The 18900-nt window shown below is 35.4% G+C and overlaps 1 protein-coding gene across 1 annotated transcript in view; it reads left to right on the forward strand.

Annotated features, from left to right (window-relative positions):
• Positions 1 to 10167: 10167 nt before the first annotated feature.
• LOC136848862 (atrial natriuretic peptide receptor 1-like) overlaps positions 10168 to 18900 on the forward strand; it is a 454893-nt gene continuing 446160 nt past the window's right edge. The window contains exon 1 of the mRNA XM_067121689.1: positions 10168 to 10356. The gene's annotated coding sequence lies outside the window, so the exon portion shown is untranslated. The remainder of the gene's footprint in view (positions 10357 to 18900) is intronic.

The following is an 18900-nucleotide window of genomic DNA, read 5'->3' on the forward strand; positions in this document are numbered from 1 at the left end:
TTAAATAATCCAGTTTTTTCTTAAGACTGACTCTTCTGTATTTCCTTAACCCTTTGTATCCTTGCTTCGCCCAGCACTTTTTCTATAAGTAAATCCAGTAAACTTTAGATAATTTGCAGTAAATCTAGCTACTAAGGTGGAATGTGTATTTAGCAAACAATTATAGAACCATGTAAAAGGCTGTAGGTGGAATAAAACTTCATAAACCTTTATAGAATAAGCACAGTTATTGTGTAAAAAGCTTCATGCTCTCTTTAAGATACTTTACACGATAGAGTAAAGGTCTCTGAATAAATACTAATGTATCCAAACCTTTGTTTATATATGCTGGTATGTATTGGAGGATGGGTTTTACAGACAAGGCTTTCTCAATAAACAAGTCCTTCAACCATTAGAATTTTTTTTTATTATGGCTGCAAAAGACCAGGGTTTGCCTTTTTTTTAGGGCTTTGCTCTTGTTTTGTCAAGCAGCATATTTGAAAATAGACCGCCTCAGTACTTTGATATGTAACAAGCAAATTAATCGTGATTATTAGGGTGAAACCTCTGATGATAAAATCACTGATAAGTTTGAGCAATGTATAAGAGACTGGATTTGAGAACGAGTTTGTGATATCAGCATTTCCCTTGGTACAGCATACCACAGAAGCACGTGTCTTGGGTACTGGTGAATTATTATGGAGATGCTATACTGAGGAACAAAACATATTATTGCCATTGTTTCTTTAGTTAGTTATTTATTTGCTTAAGTGGGAGGTTACTTTGCATTACATACATTTAGTATCATGTACTAAGTCTATCTAACTTTTGCTGTCAAAAATACATTATTCATCTGACTTCTCTGTAAAGCATTAGGAAGAGGAATATGTGTTGCAAGTTTTTGGAAGTCTTTAATCATGAGTAGCTAATTTGTATAGATAATTTGGAGCTTACTTTCACTTCATTATTAGTATGAGTCTTTTTGTATAATTGCCAAAGGTAATTCAGAGTCTATTTACTGTATTTATGTTGTGAATTTTCCCATCTTATAAATGTTTTATTTTTTTATTTGTTTGTTAGATGTATATGAATTATACCTGTTGTGAGTGTATAGTTTTATTTTTCAAATCAGATCTTTTTATGGGATTTATTGGATATTTTCTGAAAGTATCATGTATGGCAGATATGGTTTTTGAAGGAAATATGTGTTGTTTGTTGTATACAGATCCCTTTAAAGGCAAGCACAATACAAGAGCACAACATTTGAATTTTATTTTATAATGAGTTACTTTTGTTACGGACGTCAGATTTTTTTGCAAGGCTTAGGAATGGAATACTTTTAAAAGTTTTTATGGAAGCCCTTGAAAACTATTTTCTTTAAAATTCTCTTGTACATCAATTAAATGTACATTCCACGAATTGTATGATGCTACTGTAAATGTTGAAATATGTTGGACCCCTGCCCATGTGGCCATCAGTGGCAGTGAGGATGCTGTTACAGCAGTCAAAGATGCAAGTACTAGGATCAGATCTAACATAGCTATCCTAGTCAGTCATCATGTAACATCTCTAAAACTCATCAATTGTAATAAATGACAGGCTTTATGGAATAGTGAATCTGATAAATTTAAGTGGAACAAACCCATGGTTGGTTTACATTATTCAAACTAAAAAAGAACACCACACTTAAGTAACTTTCTTGTCTTCAAATTGGTCTCACTTGTTTGGCCCATTGATACTTGATAAATAGTCCACATGACAGAATGCATGTCAGAAATTACATGTACTATAAGTCAATTAAGGAAATATTGTCACTTTATAATTTTTACTTTCATTTCATTACTGAATTTTTAATGATTTGCAGTATATTAAATAAGATGTAGTATGTTAAAAATAGGCCCTTTTGGCCAGCCCCAGGAAAGTTAATTATGTTACCTCAGTGGTCTGGATAAATTACTTAATTATAAAAATATCAGTAATAAATTTTTACGGAACTGCTAGTTACTAGATGAAATGTAAGTTAATAAAAGACAAACCCACTGGGCCAACCCTATGAGTGGTAAGTATTTCAACAGACATGGTTTGTTAAACCACTAAATAGTAAAGCCGATAAAAATCAGAGATGGAATACAGAAGTCGTACCCTTTAACAGGTCATTATTTTCGTGGCAGGTTGTTATAATCTATCATCTATGTTGCCAAAATCTGAAAATCCTAGGAACAAGATAAAATAAGGAATGGTGCTGTGACTCCTCTTGGCAAACTGATTAGCGACATTTTCCTAACTGCACATGTGATGATTCATGAATGATCATAAAATAATTGATGACACTGTCATTGTATGAACTGGTTGTCAGTCTTTCTCAGCTTGTGATTGCTAGCATGCCCTTGTCATAGTTCATTTTAAAGATATCCCATTGGAATGAAGTCATTTGCAGTTTGGTAAACCAGGACTATCTAAACTGTTCTTTGCAGCATCAATAACATTGATTCATATGAATCAATGTTCATGTCTCACGTTTTGAGAATTACTGCCACTGCTGCAACGAGAGTGACGGAAACTACCCTTGTTTTCCATACTGCACACACATCAGTTTGATAAGGAGTTTATTTGTATTAAAAAATATAAATTGGAGATTTATCATTATAGTGTTTCTCCAAGATATTTCTTTTTCGTTCAAAGAAATTTTGATGTTAGGTGTTCAGATTGAAAAGATTTTGTCTATTTTTGCAGGTTACGATAAACTTATTTATAGAAATTGACTGTACCCCCTTAGTTGTGTGCTGGATAAGTCATTGTGAATTATTTTGCCTGTTTCAGGTGCCTGTTCATTTTATGCTCTAATCGAATAGTTTAACTCAAAAGGACTTGTGCCTAAAAATTCTCTCTCTCTCTCTCTTTTTGAATTTGATAACAATTTGAATCACAGTTGATTAGTTATTAGACTTCTTACTAAGTTGATTAGTTACTAGACTTCTTACTATGAAAATGTTAAAATAATTTTACTTTTAAGACTTCAAATTAACTTGGTTTTAGTGACTCTGAATATTTTTAGTAGTAGAGCTACAAAATGATCAGCCTTTGTAATGTTATTTAACATATTTTTAAGAGAAATTCATGTTTATGACTTTGGGTTTCATTTAAATACTCTGTAATATGCTATTGCAATTATTAAATGTTAATGTCAATTAGATTGTTTTTTCATCTCCTATCTGTTAGTATACTGTATAACCAATTGTATTTCTCTTGCCATGTTTATATCTGTGGTAAAGAAGTTGTTTTATACAAATTCAAGCAACCTGATGTTAAGTGCTCCTTCGTCTGGTGGGAGATAAAAAATCTGGCCATCCAATTTTCAGGTAACAGCCCTATCAGAGGACTAAAAACAGAGGTAGCCAAATCATGGAATAATGCAGTAAACCCAACATCAGTCTGTTTTTTATGTAATCAACTTTATTATTGAAAACATAAAAGATGAACCAAAACTCACAAAACCAATTGCTAATATACATTATACCTAGAACAAAAATGTAAAAAATCTCAATTAAAAACCCCCCAAATTAACTGATGAATTTTTGGAACATGCATCAGTTGGAAAACTAACCCCCCAACATCAACTGAAAATACCAATATGGAAGAAAATAGATTCATTCAAAACTCGGCAAGAAGAGCAAAACAGTTAATTACTAAAACCTGACAACTCAGCCTGAAAGTTCAATCCTTATACAGTATTCTCTAATGGTGAATTACAAAGCTTCATATATGACTATAACACTACACTGCATGTCATATGCAGTATATCCAACACACTGCAGAGTACGTCAAACAGATGTGAAATTATCAGTTGGCTAGTCACTCCATGAAAACTGATAGGGAATTTGGAACTGCAGTCACTCCATGAAAACTGATAGGGAATTTGGAACTGCAATTTACACAAAATTAAATCTGAAACAACAGTTGTTCCTGGTCATGGATACCTGATCAGCTGCTGTTCTTGGGGACAGCTGAGAGGATGGCAGAAAAGAGACAATGTCCCAATGGCACTGATGGCATTAGACCAACTTCCTAGGACCCTTGTACCTTTTCTGCTGACGTAACAAAATGAAGTGAGGATTTTTTTCGTCTTGGTAATTAGTTAAATTTTCTTTTCTTCTGTAAGATAGACTACAGTATATAAAAACAAAATTTGGATTATAGACAATTCAGCTCTTGAAACTTTGATGGAGGGTGGAGTCAAATGGCATGCCTCTCCTCTCATACTAGTACCTGTTGTGGATGAGCAAGGGCAAACTTTACTGTCAAAGCTTGCCTTCCAATGATTAAGGTGTAAAATCATGTGGGTTTATCACCCATTTGGTAACGAAGAAACACAGCTGCTGTGGTCGAATATCTATAAAAATTCTAATGAAAGATACAAAGATACAAGTAATAAAATGGAAAAAACCAAGACTATTGCACCAATTACAAAAAATGAAATTTCTTAAGAACAACAAAAATATAACTCCAGTCTTTACGGCTGAAAATCCCTATGGACCGTCAACAGACTTTAAACCCAAAAGGGCTTCAAAGGGAAATCAGTCTGCAGAATGAGAAGTTATAAGAAAAGGTTATAAATATATAATCAGCCTAGTGTTGCGACCAACAGCAAAAGCAGCTAGGTTAGGTAAATAATAGTGCAGGGGAAGAAGGCTGCTTCTTGTGAAGTAGTTGTAGCTGGTAAATATTTGCATATAATGGTACTGGTTTATTTACGTGTTGTGATCAGTTTATATTCTTTGAGGAGGCACTATACTTCGAGGTGTAATCTGGTCCAAGACTTTAAATTCCACTGGATTGTACAATCACTGGATGTCATGTAAGTGTAGAGATTTTTTTGGTTTACAAAAGTTGATCTTTTACTATTTATTTTATTATGGTGAATTATGTTTTTGTTGTTATGCTTTGGTGTTCTTTAGAAATTTCATTTGTGTAACATTCTTTAATTCTACTTATGAACTACAATATACAGTGGTACCTTGGATGTTGCGTCTCGGTTAAAATTCTGCTCTGTTTTTGTGCATTAGCTCGGCTTTTGGATGAACAAAAATGAATATCTAGAACACATATGGGCTTTGGCATGTCCTGTGTGTGCATTTCCCAGCTGAAACAAAGTGCAAGTGGGCAGTTTTCCTATAGCTCTTTGGTCAGCGCACAGCTCCACTAAACATTGTTCACAAAAATGCGAGGAACTTTTTCGCCAGTTGATGTCGCGCTGCTCGTCCAACATAGATCTGAAAGGAAAAAGTGGCGACTTTTATACTAATGATCATTTTTAAATTTTAATATCACTCCTGCAAAATAATTCTGCTAAAATTCTTCATTATAATATTCATAAAGCTCCTGGGAACTGTAGGCCTATCAGTTATACACGAGACAAATCCTTCCATTTGAATATCTAAGGAAATATTAAACTCCTTCAGGATTAATGATACAAAAACATTCAATTGGAAGATAATTAGATGGTCTAAACAAAAGGTTTAACAAAACTGATAAATCACAACCTTTGGGCGAAGGAAACTAATAATGATTACAGTATCAACAGAAACACAAAACCAATTTACAACAAACTGTCTGCAAGGTTTAGAAAAGAAGTCACACAATGAAGAATATCATCACTGGGAAAATATCTACCAGAAATTCAGGAAAATAAATGGGACATTGATCAAATCACCAAAACATGCCATATTCAGAAATGGAAACAAGATTCTTGACCCCTAAGAAAAAAAGAGGCAAGGCACTCCACGTGGCGGTGCACTGTAGGCATCCCTTCATTCCTTTTACTGTACCTCTTTTCGTATTCTTTCTTCCATCTTTCTTTCCTCAACCTTCTTCTAACAATTATTACATGACGCAACTGAGAGGTTTTCCTCCTGTTACACCTTTTAAAACTCCTACTCTCAATTTCCCCTTCATAGCTGAATGACCACACAGGTCTCAGCACTTGGCCTCTGGCCTACATTCGATCATCCTTCCTTCCTTAGGCAGCAACAAAAATAATATACGCGACCATTAGCCAATTTCCGGTGAAAATTCTGACAGCTCGTACCATTCAAGTATTCAAAGACTCACTCTCACTTGGAAGTGTTCTTACTAGTAGTAGCACCCTATTCACACTAGCAATTAGTGACTCAGTAGTTATTAACAGTTTGGATGATAAACAACATTTACATGAACGATTTTGCTCGATTTTGCTAAATGCAGCACAGAATCAAACATAATGAGCGACGTTAATAAAGCTACGGTAAAATTAGACACGAAACTTATCAGTGGGTGTTCAGTTCTCCCTAGAAAAGACGAAGATATGTTTAATAAAAATATAAAGGGGAAAAATATTAAGAGACTGACTTAAGGTTTAGAGGCTATCACATGACCATAGGTCAAAGTTCTTAGGCTTAATCTTTGACACTTCTAAATTGGAAAGCCCATAGTCCATATAAACGCAAAATGCAAAGATACATTAAATTTTATATACTACCTTTCAAATATTGGGAGCTGACAGAAAAACCTTTACAACACTGTCTATTCTCGACAATGAATGTCAGGTATACACTTCTGATAGGATTCATGATGAGGGACTCAGAATATGGAATGGAGTTTTTAATTGGAATGGAGTTTTTAAATCTTTAACTCTTTTAACAAAGTGGAAAGCAATGACCCGCCACTAACTCTTCTTTGTGAATTGGTAACACTGCCTAGTGCGGTAAAAATACAAGCGATTCAACGAAAAAAAATTTTTTATTGGAGATATAAATAATCACCCACCAACTTTCCCAACTGATCGTTTGAGTCAATAAATGTAAATATAAAAACTTCTCATATACCCTAGAGCACCGTGAGCAACATGCACCGCAAATATAAAATGCAAAGGTTTACACCATGACTCCGAATCTTCATCGGGCGTGTGATTTGCGATCATATCACCCAACAAACACGTTACCCTTGCCCAACAATGCTTCTGTTTCCACAGCTAAATTATTTTGATACTTGATTAATCATGGAAATGAATAAAGATGTGCCATCAGAGAAATTCTAATTTCCAGCGGCTCTAGAACTGTTACAGAAACTCTCGAACAACACTATAAAATTGCTACTTCACCAAATACACCTAAGATGACCAAAAATGTAGGAATGTCGGATTCGTGCTCACGTAGCCACTCAAGGAAATGATAAAGCAGATAGGGCAGCCAATGCTGCACTAAGACAAGATCCCATGTAGATACTCTTATTAGTATCTCTAAAAGATTATAATCAGTAAATGGGAGAATATACGGAATAATGAACAGATTAAACTCAAAGCTGGAATAAGGAACGACACGCAAGTAAGTTTGACTTTCTAGAATTGTTCACTCTCGTCTGACCGTTGTCTCCTATGGATATTTGATGAAAAGGCTACGTGATCCAATCTCTGTATGTTGACAATGTAAAATAACACTAAAATTGACCTTTTTAATCAGTTACGAAATATAGCTATTCTTTGAAAGCAGTAATTTAATGAATAAAATCTACGCTTTATCATTAAGACAACTCCTTCGGGCCAACCCTGTGAGAGATTGAATTAGGTCAGTGGTCTGGTTAAACTACTGTATAATAATAATAATAATAATAATAATAATAATAATAATAATAATAATAATAATAATAATAATAATAATGTATATAAAACTTTCATTATAGTATACTAGGATACAGATCCTAAAATTCTTACCACAACCAACACCACCAAGTGGTGACGTCAATGCACACAAACCCGCGAGGGATTCGCACTGACGAGACGCTGACAGATGGAGGCGCAGAATGGGAAGATTTAAATTGATAATAACGATTTGATTTGTTTAAACGAAAATGATAAACAATTACTTTACCACCCACTGGGTTGTCATCAGCTGATATCGCTGTACGCTTCACTCTTATAGCAAACTAGTAGTAACTTATCTGATAATTCTGATTGTCATAGTTTCATAGTTATTACAAAATAACCATAATTTTTTTTCTTTTGCTGTTTTCTCGAAACTTAGTTTGTGTGTGTATATATATATATATATATATATATATATATATATATATATATATACATACATATATATATATATATATATATATATATATATATATATATATATATATATATAAAACACACACATACATATATATATATATATATATATATATATATATATATATATATATATATATATATATATATATATATATATATATATATATATATATACTTGCAAATGTGAAACAGCCACTGGGTATATCTTTAAACCTCTAACTGTAGCTTGCTCATGATGCATGAAGAATAAAGTGAATTCATTTCTCGCTATAATGTGGTTCGGATTCCACAATAAGCTGTAGGTCCCGTTGCTAGGTAACCAACTGGTTCTCAGCCACGTAAAATAAATCCAATCCTTCGGGCCAGCCCTAGGAGAGCTGTTAATCAGCTCAGTGGTCTGGTTAAATTAAGGTATACTTGGTCAGTGCAAAGTTTTTTCATAAAAAAAATTCATTAATCTATGCTATCAATATAATGTTTTCTCCATAACCTATAAAAAATAGTAGGCTGTATACACTATCAGTGCAAATTTTTTTCGTAATAAATTATGTTCTACCAAATGCCCTAATGAGGTTAGGCCAGGACATGGTATTCTAGGAGAGGTTTGTCCCCATCGTTTCACACTCACCCTAAAGTTTTCTTCATAACCTCTAAAAGTATATGCTATCAATATACATTTCCTACATAACCTATATACACTGTTGTACATGTTTTCCGTTCAGATATTGCAGAGGCAAACAAACAAACAACTTCAGGATAAAGTAAACAAACGCTGAACAACCAAGCCTACACAAGTCCCCAGTCAGACGACAACTCACTGCAGTAAAATCAAGCTTTGTTTTCTTATATAATTATTATGATATTATGGAAAAAGTAATCACTAATTAGAATATCACTCATACAGGAAAACAAATCCCTTACTTAGATATATGGGCGTTCTGGCAGTGGGATTGCGTGAATGCACTACACGGTACGAAAATCCGAAAAAGAAATGCGTCAGAAAGCACTAGGTCACTTGGATATCACCTGAACCGTAACCACGAACAACTAGAAATGGTTTGTTGGTAAACCCCGACGCTCTGTTTGGAACTGTTACCTACTTATATATTTTCATGTTTCCGAAAATAGGCAGTGAAAATATGCCAATAAATATAAAATATTATATGTATACTAGCTTGCATGGTACATCTGTGACAACGAGTTCAAAATATCGAAATATATAGATGTATATTTACTTTTTTTATATTTTTTTAGAGAACGAACAAGCTCTTATCGTAGAAAAAGGGGTGTTTTAGTAGGATACTGAAGTAAATTTCTCACTTTCTACTACCCAGAATTGGCAAGTTATACAAACATTGTACGACAATTTGTCGCACAATGTCGCTCACAGGGCGATATCGAGATACACAGATACATATTTACTCAGATATTATATTTTTTTTGAGAGAGAGCCAGTTTTTAACGTAGATAATGTGTATTGTAGTAAAGTACATTTCTCACTTCCACCCAAAAAGTCATACAGAAAGTTTGCGAAAAATTTTCGCCCAATGCCGCTCAAACGCCGGTAAATGCGATGAACAAAAATGTAAAAAAAAAAAACATAAATTTTTTTTGCAATAATATTTCATGAAATTTTTATTTAGACATATACCAGTCCAAAACTTTAAAAAGCTAAAAATCGATAATTCATCGACATTCGGCGGTGATTTTTCTCACTTTTCCTCCCTAATATATTAGTTACGCATTTAGTATAAGAGCAACGCAACTTCCATGCCCGATGGCTTCTGTCAAAACATTATTCACACAAAAATTTAGAACACTCTTGGTCTTCATAATTTTTTTTTTTCGCGTTGTGATATCAATGCGCAATTGATGAGTCAATATTGCTAGCATGGTTGCCCCAGTGACCATAAATAAAACAAATTTACAAAATAAACAAAGTTAGCGAGAATATTAAAAGAAATAAATTCAAAGTGCAAGAGAGAGAGAGAGAGAGAGAGAGAGAGAGAGAGAGAGAGAGAGAGAGAGAGAGAGAGAGAGAGAGACTCTGCTTGTGTGTGGGTGAGAGCTGAGCATCACAGTCAAAGTCTTGCCCAGTGTTGCTTTGGAGTGAGAGTGAGGAGGATGTGTGTCGTGGCCTCCACCTGCCATCACGTGTGTTTGTCGCTCGTTCATTCGCGCTCAGTAAATGCTTGAAAACAGTCGCTCGAATCCGCGGCTCGGAAAGAAATGTAATCTCTAGCTTACTCTTGAAGGATCGTTCGTAAACATGGCTCTATGATGTAAGTTGAAAGTGCTTCTTTGATTTTGATGAGTTTTTGTCTTCTTAGGTTTGGCGGAGGAGTTGCAGAGTATACGAGCAACAGGTTATTGCAAATGCAGTTCCAGTGGATGAATTGCAAGTATAACAAGATGCATGAAATAACGGAATATAAGGCTACTGACTGGAGTGGGTTATATAGAACGCATCTACATAAATACTGAACGATTTATGGAATACATACGTACATACATACATACTTACTGCACACATCGCCAAAAACACACACACACACACACACACACACACACACACACACACACACACACACACACACACATATATATATATATATATATATATATATATATATATATCCCCTATGGCCCAGTATTACTAACATCGGACACCACGAGACCAGAGCTTAGTACATTGTAAAGGAAATGGCTTTGGCTGTTACTATAAAATCAGATGTTCCCCCTGATGATTCTACCCGTGAGTTTTATACCTGGCAGTTAGACGTTAGCTGTGGGCCACAGCTGGTGTGGAAAGAGGCTTGGCGTAACTGCGTCTCTAAAGAAGATTTGGGACCTGGAACATTTACCCCGGAGCCCCCCTTCTAGGAAAAATCTAATGTGTCTTATAAAACAACTGAGCGAATATGTACACATACATATGCACATAAACACACGCACACACTTATATATATGTATATGCATATATTATTAATAACTGTTTAATGCTTTAATAACTGAATATACTGTATAATACGATGTATGTGGTCACCCTTGGACATACATATGTTAAAATGTATGTACATAAGAAGTGTAAATATATATAGGTGATGCGATCATGTGTATATACCCATTTTCACTTTTCATGTTACATTTTATTCAAATACATGGATCAGTCGTTCAGATATGGAAAATTAATCTTGCGTTCCAAAGTGGCGATTGGCTGCGAGAGAGAGACCGAGGTTTTGGAATTCGAGTTGCATATTTGAAAACCCGACTGCAGAGTAAGTAACGAACTCTACACGAATCTATTCCTTTTCCACATCACTCAAGGGGAAAATGAGAGTAGTAGTGTGACCATGTTTAGAGGTTCATAATCCTGGAAGCATTAATGGGCACATAGGCATATGTAGCAGAGTCTCAAGATTTTCCCACAGGCAAGAAATGGGGATCAATGATAGTTCACAGAAACTCGACTTCTCTTTCTGGCAGCGAGAGCTTAGTAAAGGACACGAACTTCTTGACTCTGACAAATATGACGCCACATAATGACACAATTATTGAGGTCAGTTGAGAGAAAACGGTGATAATTAAGCTTTCGAACGGATTGGAATTTCATGGCCTATTTGCACTGGAGCTCAGTTTGAGCTTCGTTGACAAACTATCAGAGTAACTCGTTCTGGGGTTTTAAGTGGACCTGGGCCTTTTCTTTTTTGTTTTTTAATCCTGATCAGTCGCAGGTAACTCTACTGCGTTCCCTGTCTCTTCGAAATGATCGAATTCTCCCACGACAATCTCCGGAGAAGAACAACGATAAGAATATGGAAAAAAGTAAGAGCAATAACACTAGATTAATTTTTTCCTTTATGCGAAATCGGTGGAAAATGAAATTATTTTTTTAACTTGCCTCAAGTTTGCTGGAAAAAATATAACATGGAGGATAAAAAATCTGGCAGGAAAAACCGTCCCTTCTCGGCTGTTATCTGTGAGAAAGCTGAAAGATGGCAGTGGACTCTGGTCCTTTGAGAAATTCTAGTGAGAGGTCACATTGGAATGAAAGGAAAGACTGACTGCCCTGACTGTGTGATCATACCGAAATGAACAAAGTTTGGGGAGCGTCAGAAACTAAATTCACTTCTCATCACACTGCAACATTGCGAAGCGCCTGAAGTTGGTGTTATGAGATGCATTTTTGATTGTACGCAAGACTTCAGTTGTCAACATTCAATTATGAAACGCTGCTCGTGTCATGTGGAACTTTTATTGTGTTCCGTTTCAGTAAGAGAGACTGCGAGTTGCTCAGAGACGATTCATTCCAATAAACATCTTCACAGGCATCCTGTGCAAAGGATGTGCAGTCATGGTAAAGCCTATGTAATGGACGTTTACCTAAACCTATAGAAAAAAATTACATTATTTGTGACTCATGATTCACCATGGGTACTTGAACGTTTAGTGTCTCGGTACGTTTGGGCAAGATGTGGCATGTACGATACGTCGTCGGCAAATGGAGTTTTATCCTTTCTAATTTCGTGACTGTAATTTTATTCGTCTTTAAAAAAGCGTAAAAGATTTCTTCATGCTGTTACAGAAACTGATATGTAAACATGTTCTTCCAAGGTGCAGTGTTCGAATAAATTTCATTTTATGTCTCGACAGATTTTTGTACATTTTGCTACATAATTCTCTTGAAGATTAGCTTCATCTGCGAACCGTTTGTCGAAGTGAGGTATTTAAGTCTGATAAATTCTTGAATCTTGTGATTTACTCTTATATTAGAAAAAGTGGAAACACAGAATATGAAACAAGTTCTTGATTCTAGATTTTTACTTCAGCGAAACAGCGAAAGTTTACAGTGTAAGAAGATGGCAGCTTCCACGAATTTTTCGAGAGTGAAGGCAAACGCTGCTTTTCGCTGGATGTGACTCTCGAAACTCCGTGCGCGGGTGGGAAACGAGAGAAGTCCATTTTGTTCGAATTGGCGAATTCCTCTTTTCCTCCGCGGCCAAGCAGGAGATCTCTTACTATCCTTCGGTAATCCCTGGGTTCCGACAATCTCTTCTTTTCAGAATCTTTTTCCATATCCTGCCTCTTCCCGCTTCGTTTAGATTTTCAAAATCGGGGACTAAGTTGGCCGTTCCATCGGCTTTCACGAAATGTAACGAGCATTTTATTTACAGTATATGAAAATAAAACGAAATGCTACGTTAGAGGCAACTATTTTAGGGTAAACGAATATTTAATGGGGTACTACAGTCATGAATTTTGTCGCTTATGATACAACTGCACCAATATCTGTACAATTAACTACAATTAACTACAATTAATAATAATAATAATAATAATAATAATAATAATAATAATAATAATAATAATAATAATAATAATCACTATTATAGTAGTTGTAGCAACATCAGTAAAAGTGAGTTAAAATCATCATGCACCTTAATAGTAAATTCAATCGAATTTTGAACAAACGTTTTTGGTGTAAAATAATTAATCACTGATGACCCTGAGTAGAAAGAATCTTACAGTATACTGCTTTGAAATGAAAGCCATTCTGAAAAGTAAAGTAATTTTTTCCCACTACATCACAAGAATGCTGAAAAAGTTATAAAGATTTTGGTTTAAGAACGAAAAATTCTCAGTGAACAATTGTACCTGAAATTAACTTTCCTTCCAAAGAATGCAAAATTTAAACAGACAAGTCTTCACTATCATTTACTTGTTCGTAGTTCACTGATACACAGAGAAAAGTCATGGACAGTAGTTGTATGACCTTCGGATGAGGTATCTAGAAATAGGTCGCTATTGCTAAGCCAGAATACACCACGAAATAGATCTAGATATTTATGTGGAAATCAAGTAGTAGGTATCTACCACCATCTGCAGATTAATGCAACAGCATTTCTTTGATTCTGTATCATGAAAGTCAAAATTATCCTCAGTCAGAGGAGAAGCCTCTCTTATACATCACCACTGAGTAAGGGTCAATAATTTGGTAAGGATTTTGACGTAATAAATAAAAACTAATCTAGATTTACACCTTTGACAATCCGACATCACAAAACCTCACGATGTCTGGGAATAAGGTTATTAAGCATTTCAGCCCTTACTGGAATTAAGATCCTCGGCCAGGAGATCATAAAGATTAATTTAGAGTGACGCTTTGGCCAGGTGTGGGAGGGGTACAGTGGGTGGGTGCTTTGGACCTTGATGAATCTATTGTCAGATTCAAGCTTGGCAAACAAGGAGTAGCAGAAGGTTTGGTCTGTGACTTCTCGAAAGGAAAACATGGCGAAGTGAGAAGTATTAATGAATACTTCTAGCACACACACACACACACACACACACACACACACACACACACACACATATATATATATATATATATATATATAATATATTTATATATATATATATATATATATATATATATATATATATATATATATATATATATATATATATATATATATATAGAGAGAGAGAGAGAGAGAGAGAGAGAGAGAGAGAGAGAGAGAGAGAGAGAGAGAGAGAGAGAGAGAGAGAGAGAGAGAGAGAGAGAGAGATTATATTTACACATGTATATATATATATTATATATATACACACATACATGTACGCACTCATACACATTTAATTCCCCAATTACAAGTTCTTATCAACACACATTCATTTTTCTTTTTATCTGTAATCTATGTATCAAAAGACACATTTATGCATATTATATACATATACAGTATGTATGTATATATATATATATATATATATATATATATATATATATATATATATATATATATATATAATATATATATATATATATATATATATATATATATATATATATATATATATATATATATGTATAATCTACTGGTCACAGATACACAATATGTAATTGCGATTACAGTGACGCGGGTTCGTTTCCCACTACCGGACATCTCAACCACTTCAGTTTCTTGCACTTGGATCTCAAGGCTTTGTAGTGACAAGCGCATCCAAAAAAGCGCGAAGAATTCGAGAAGTTAAGAGGGCATTGTGGCTATTACAATTACATATATACATATAAAGGCTATATATATATATATATATATATATATATATATATATATATATATATATATATATATATATATATATTAGGCAATCCATTTTGGGAACTTATTCGGAAGGTTAATCGCCTTCATTTCAGAAGAGTAGTGGTCAATAGTTATGGAGAAAGGAGAGCCCCACTAAATTCCAGACGTTCTTTGGAATACTTAGAGTGCGTCTTTTTTTCGTATTGGGAGATATCAGGCGGGGTTATAAAACTATATAATATATAGCTATCATATCTACTTTCTGTATAATTATCAACATTTCTTATTTTTCAGTTCTTGTGATTGTTGGTTGTAAACTTCACTCGATTTTTTTAGGGGGAGGGAGGATGGAATTTTTGTTGTTTTTGATTCCCCCTGAATTTACGCTCACTAAATTTGTTAGTCTGTAAAAAGAAGACGGTTGATCCTAACCGATCAAATCTGGATGCAATATTTTGCGCATAAGTCAAGGTTTCTTCCAACGGTTCTGCATCAATACTAGGAAGGAGTCTTCAGTGGGCGCGCTAAATGATCAAAGTTTGGCGCAATGCTAAGAACTGCGCAACAATTTTGACCGCCCATTATGCCCTCGGCATCATTTGAATATTGTTTTGAATCAGTTTTCGTTTGAATATCTATTCGTAGTTACTGCATAATTAGTTTAAGAGTTTTCAAGGCACTTTGCGCACCATCTTCATTCCAATAAATAAGTATATCTTAGATTAACCAGACCACTGAGCTGGTTAACAGCTCTCCTAGGGCTGGCCCGGAAGATTAGATTTATTTTACGTGGCTAAGAACCAACTGGTTACCTAGCAACGGGACCTACAGCTTATTGTGGAATCCGAACCACATTATGACGAGAAATGAATTTCTATCACCGACACAGATTTGTGCCTGTTTACAAACCATACAAGACAAACCACATGCACAGAAAACTGTGTTCGTGCTTGCATTGCCAATTTCATGATCACTGAGTTTCACAAACTGGCTTATACGATGAGGTTTTGTCTGATGATTTCTTAAATAATTTTTTACAAATTTTATAAATGAATATTTCAAGAAGACACAACATGTTTTCATTTCGTTAAAAAAAAAAATGAATAGCTTTTGTGATTCGCCTTATAACACTGATTATGGGTTGAGATTTTCCTTCATCTGTTTTTTATTTTATTCTTCCAATTTAGATCTCAATGAAAAACATTTTTTTTTGAGAAGCTGCTCCCTATTTGCAATGGCTTTCACAACACCGCCTCTGCTTCTCTTCAAGATAAAAATTTTCTCTCGAGGATGATTATAAACATTCCTTTCGCGTTCCTGGTCCTTCTTGGGAGAATTCTGAAAGACTTGTCTTCAACACGGAATTCTGCAGAATGATGAAAACATCGGAAGAATATTTCTTTACGATGGTCGCTTTTAGAAATGATTCAATACAGTTATGAGCAGTTTCTTATCTATTTATTTATTTATTTCAGTAGATGAAACCTATTCACATGGAACAAACAAACAGGGGCCACTGACTTGCAATTCAAGCTTCCAAAGAATGTTGGCTTCCATCGCAGACCCCATACTGCGGCAGTAACTGATCTGAGTGGCATTCAACTACACTAACCATTGCTCATTGGCTTTGCTTTAATCCTGACTCGTGTGTATCTCAAAGTCAGGTTCGAAGCACAGGACCGAGACAGATCTTTTTAAGCTGGCCAGAGTAGTTAGTGTTTCCATTCAAATATACGTAGAGTTCAGCTTTACTGATCACAACTTATAACGGCTGCATTTCTCAAATTGTACGCAGTTAGTTAGCAAAATGATTGTTAAATGATTCACTCTCATTTAAGCATGTCAAGGCGATCGAGGTCATCTTACAAAGTAATTAGCTGCTACTGAGGACTCCCGGAGCGTATTATAAAAGCAAAAAGGTCTCAAAGCATGTATATAACGATTACTTTGGCTCACACTTCAGCAAAATTAACCCTTCAAAAAAACTCTCGTACCAAGGAAACGCTTAAACAGCGAACGAGAATAGAAATTTGTACGTGTTTCCATATGCATCGCCTACATTTACATTTAATTGAAACTTCTTTTGCACCCGGATCGCAGGCGATGAACGCAAATGCTCTTTTCCCAACGAAGCAATTTCTCCTCCGGTTCCTGAATAGCTGTGCATAATCCTTTGCATCCCAATATTTGCTGCCTCACCGTTTGGCAAGCACCGAAGCCAAGAATTCCGACTGACTGACTGACTGACTGAGGGCAGTTAAAGAAAGCTCTGACTGGAATTCTAGTATTTCAGAATCTCCTTTCAGGAACGAATGACTCTGTTCCTGTCGCCGTTTCCCGTCATATGGGCGATTCTGTGTTGTGAGAGCTGACTTGGGAGTTCGTGATTCCTTCAGAGGTACTTTAGAGCCTCTGATCCTTAGCTCTTCGACATTCTGGAGCGTCGGCGAAAACTCTAAAACCCGAGGTCCAGATTACCTGGTGTGTCACTGTTTAGGTCTGTCTTCTACAATGACAGAACTTTATAAAGTTCTCCGTTCGGCACAGACTGCAAGAGGAACTATTTCAGTTCCGCAACTTTACTTGACGGAACTGATCCTCTTAACAGAGTTGAGCTATTTGGAATTTAAAAGAAACATCTGACTTACTTCAAGAATAACTATCTCGAATTATTTTAAGAATTCCAAAACATACCGATTGGATATAAGAATCATTGGCCGGTTATCTTGTAACAAAGCGCGTCTCACAAATTCATATTCTACTCCATAGTGAGAAATATCTGATAATTTGGTCATGTTGTCATCATACATTATTGCGTGAATGAGCCGTTCCCCGTCTTCTTATAAACTCCGGCGCTTTCTGACAATTCATTTTCGAGCTTCAAAAAAGAGATTGGCAGCGAGGCTCCCTTCATTAGACTCAAAGGAATAAAGAGCAAATACACACAATAAGGCATCATTCTAAGCGCGCCAATTGCTGTTTATTCCTTCAAAGCACGAGTGACGAAATTTCAGTTCAAAAGGAAGGGTTACGAAATTCTGGGGGGAAAGAGATGAAGCCTCGGCCACAGAATGCACGTTTAATATCGAGTCGGTAATCTGCTTCCGGAATAATAGACGATTCAGCCAACTGTATTCGATTAGTTTTGGTCTGACCGAACAGATTACAAACGCGCTGCCTCCTATCGATTCGTATGGAGGGCGTGCTTTATATTATGCGCAATCGTTTCATATTGAATTTTGTTTTATTTGATGCTCTTTTGTTTCATCTTTATATCAGCTCATAAACTTATTGCATGAAATAATTTATGCGTAAATATTCAACTCTCCTTATGTGCCATTTCTGTAATTGGAAGTTATGAAGTTCCTGACAGACTCAGGGTTTGTTAGAAAATAATTTTTGAAAATGTTTTGTAAATGAAGGCTCAATTTCCCCCCCAAAAAGTAACAAACCTTCCAGCCTATTTTCTACAACTTTTGGAATTCAAACATTTATCCCTAACAATAACGTTCTTATAAAATGACAAGTGATACTCCTCAGGAGGTTGAACGCAGACGTCACATGTAACATTCCAGACGTTCAGATGTTCTGATTAACAAACCTGATTTTATGCAAAGACCTTCGGTAATCCATTTCGTTGAAGCATTCGAAACCTGCACGTGTCCCTAGGCCATCATTTAGCTGTGGCAGGGGTAAAGTGATTTTCCGTGCTGTATGGAAGTTCTCACCGATACCGTGCGATGCGGT

This window comes from Macrobrachium rosenbergii, chromosome 19 (assembly GCF_040412425.1).
Source record: "Macrobrachium rosenbergii isolate ZJJX-2024 chromosome 19, ASM4041242v1, whole genome shotgun sequence".
Classification (NCBI taxonomy): domain Eukaryota; kingdom Metazoa; phylum Arthropoda; class Malacostraca; order Decapoda; family Palaemonidae; genus Macrobrachium; species Macrobrachium rosenbergii.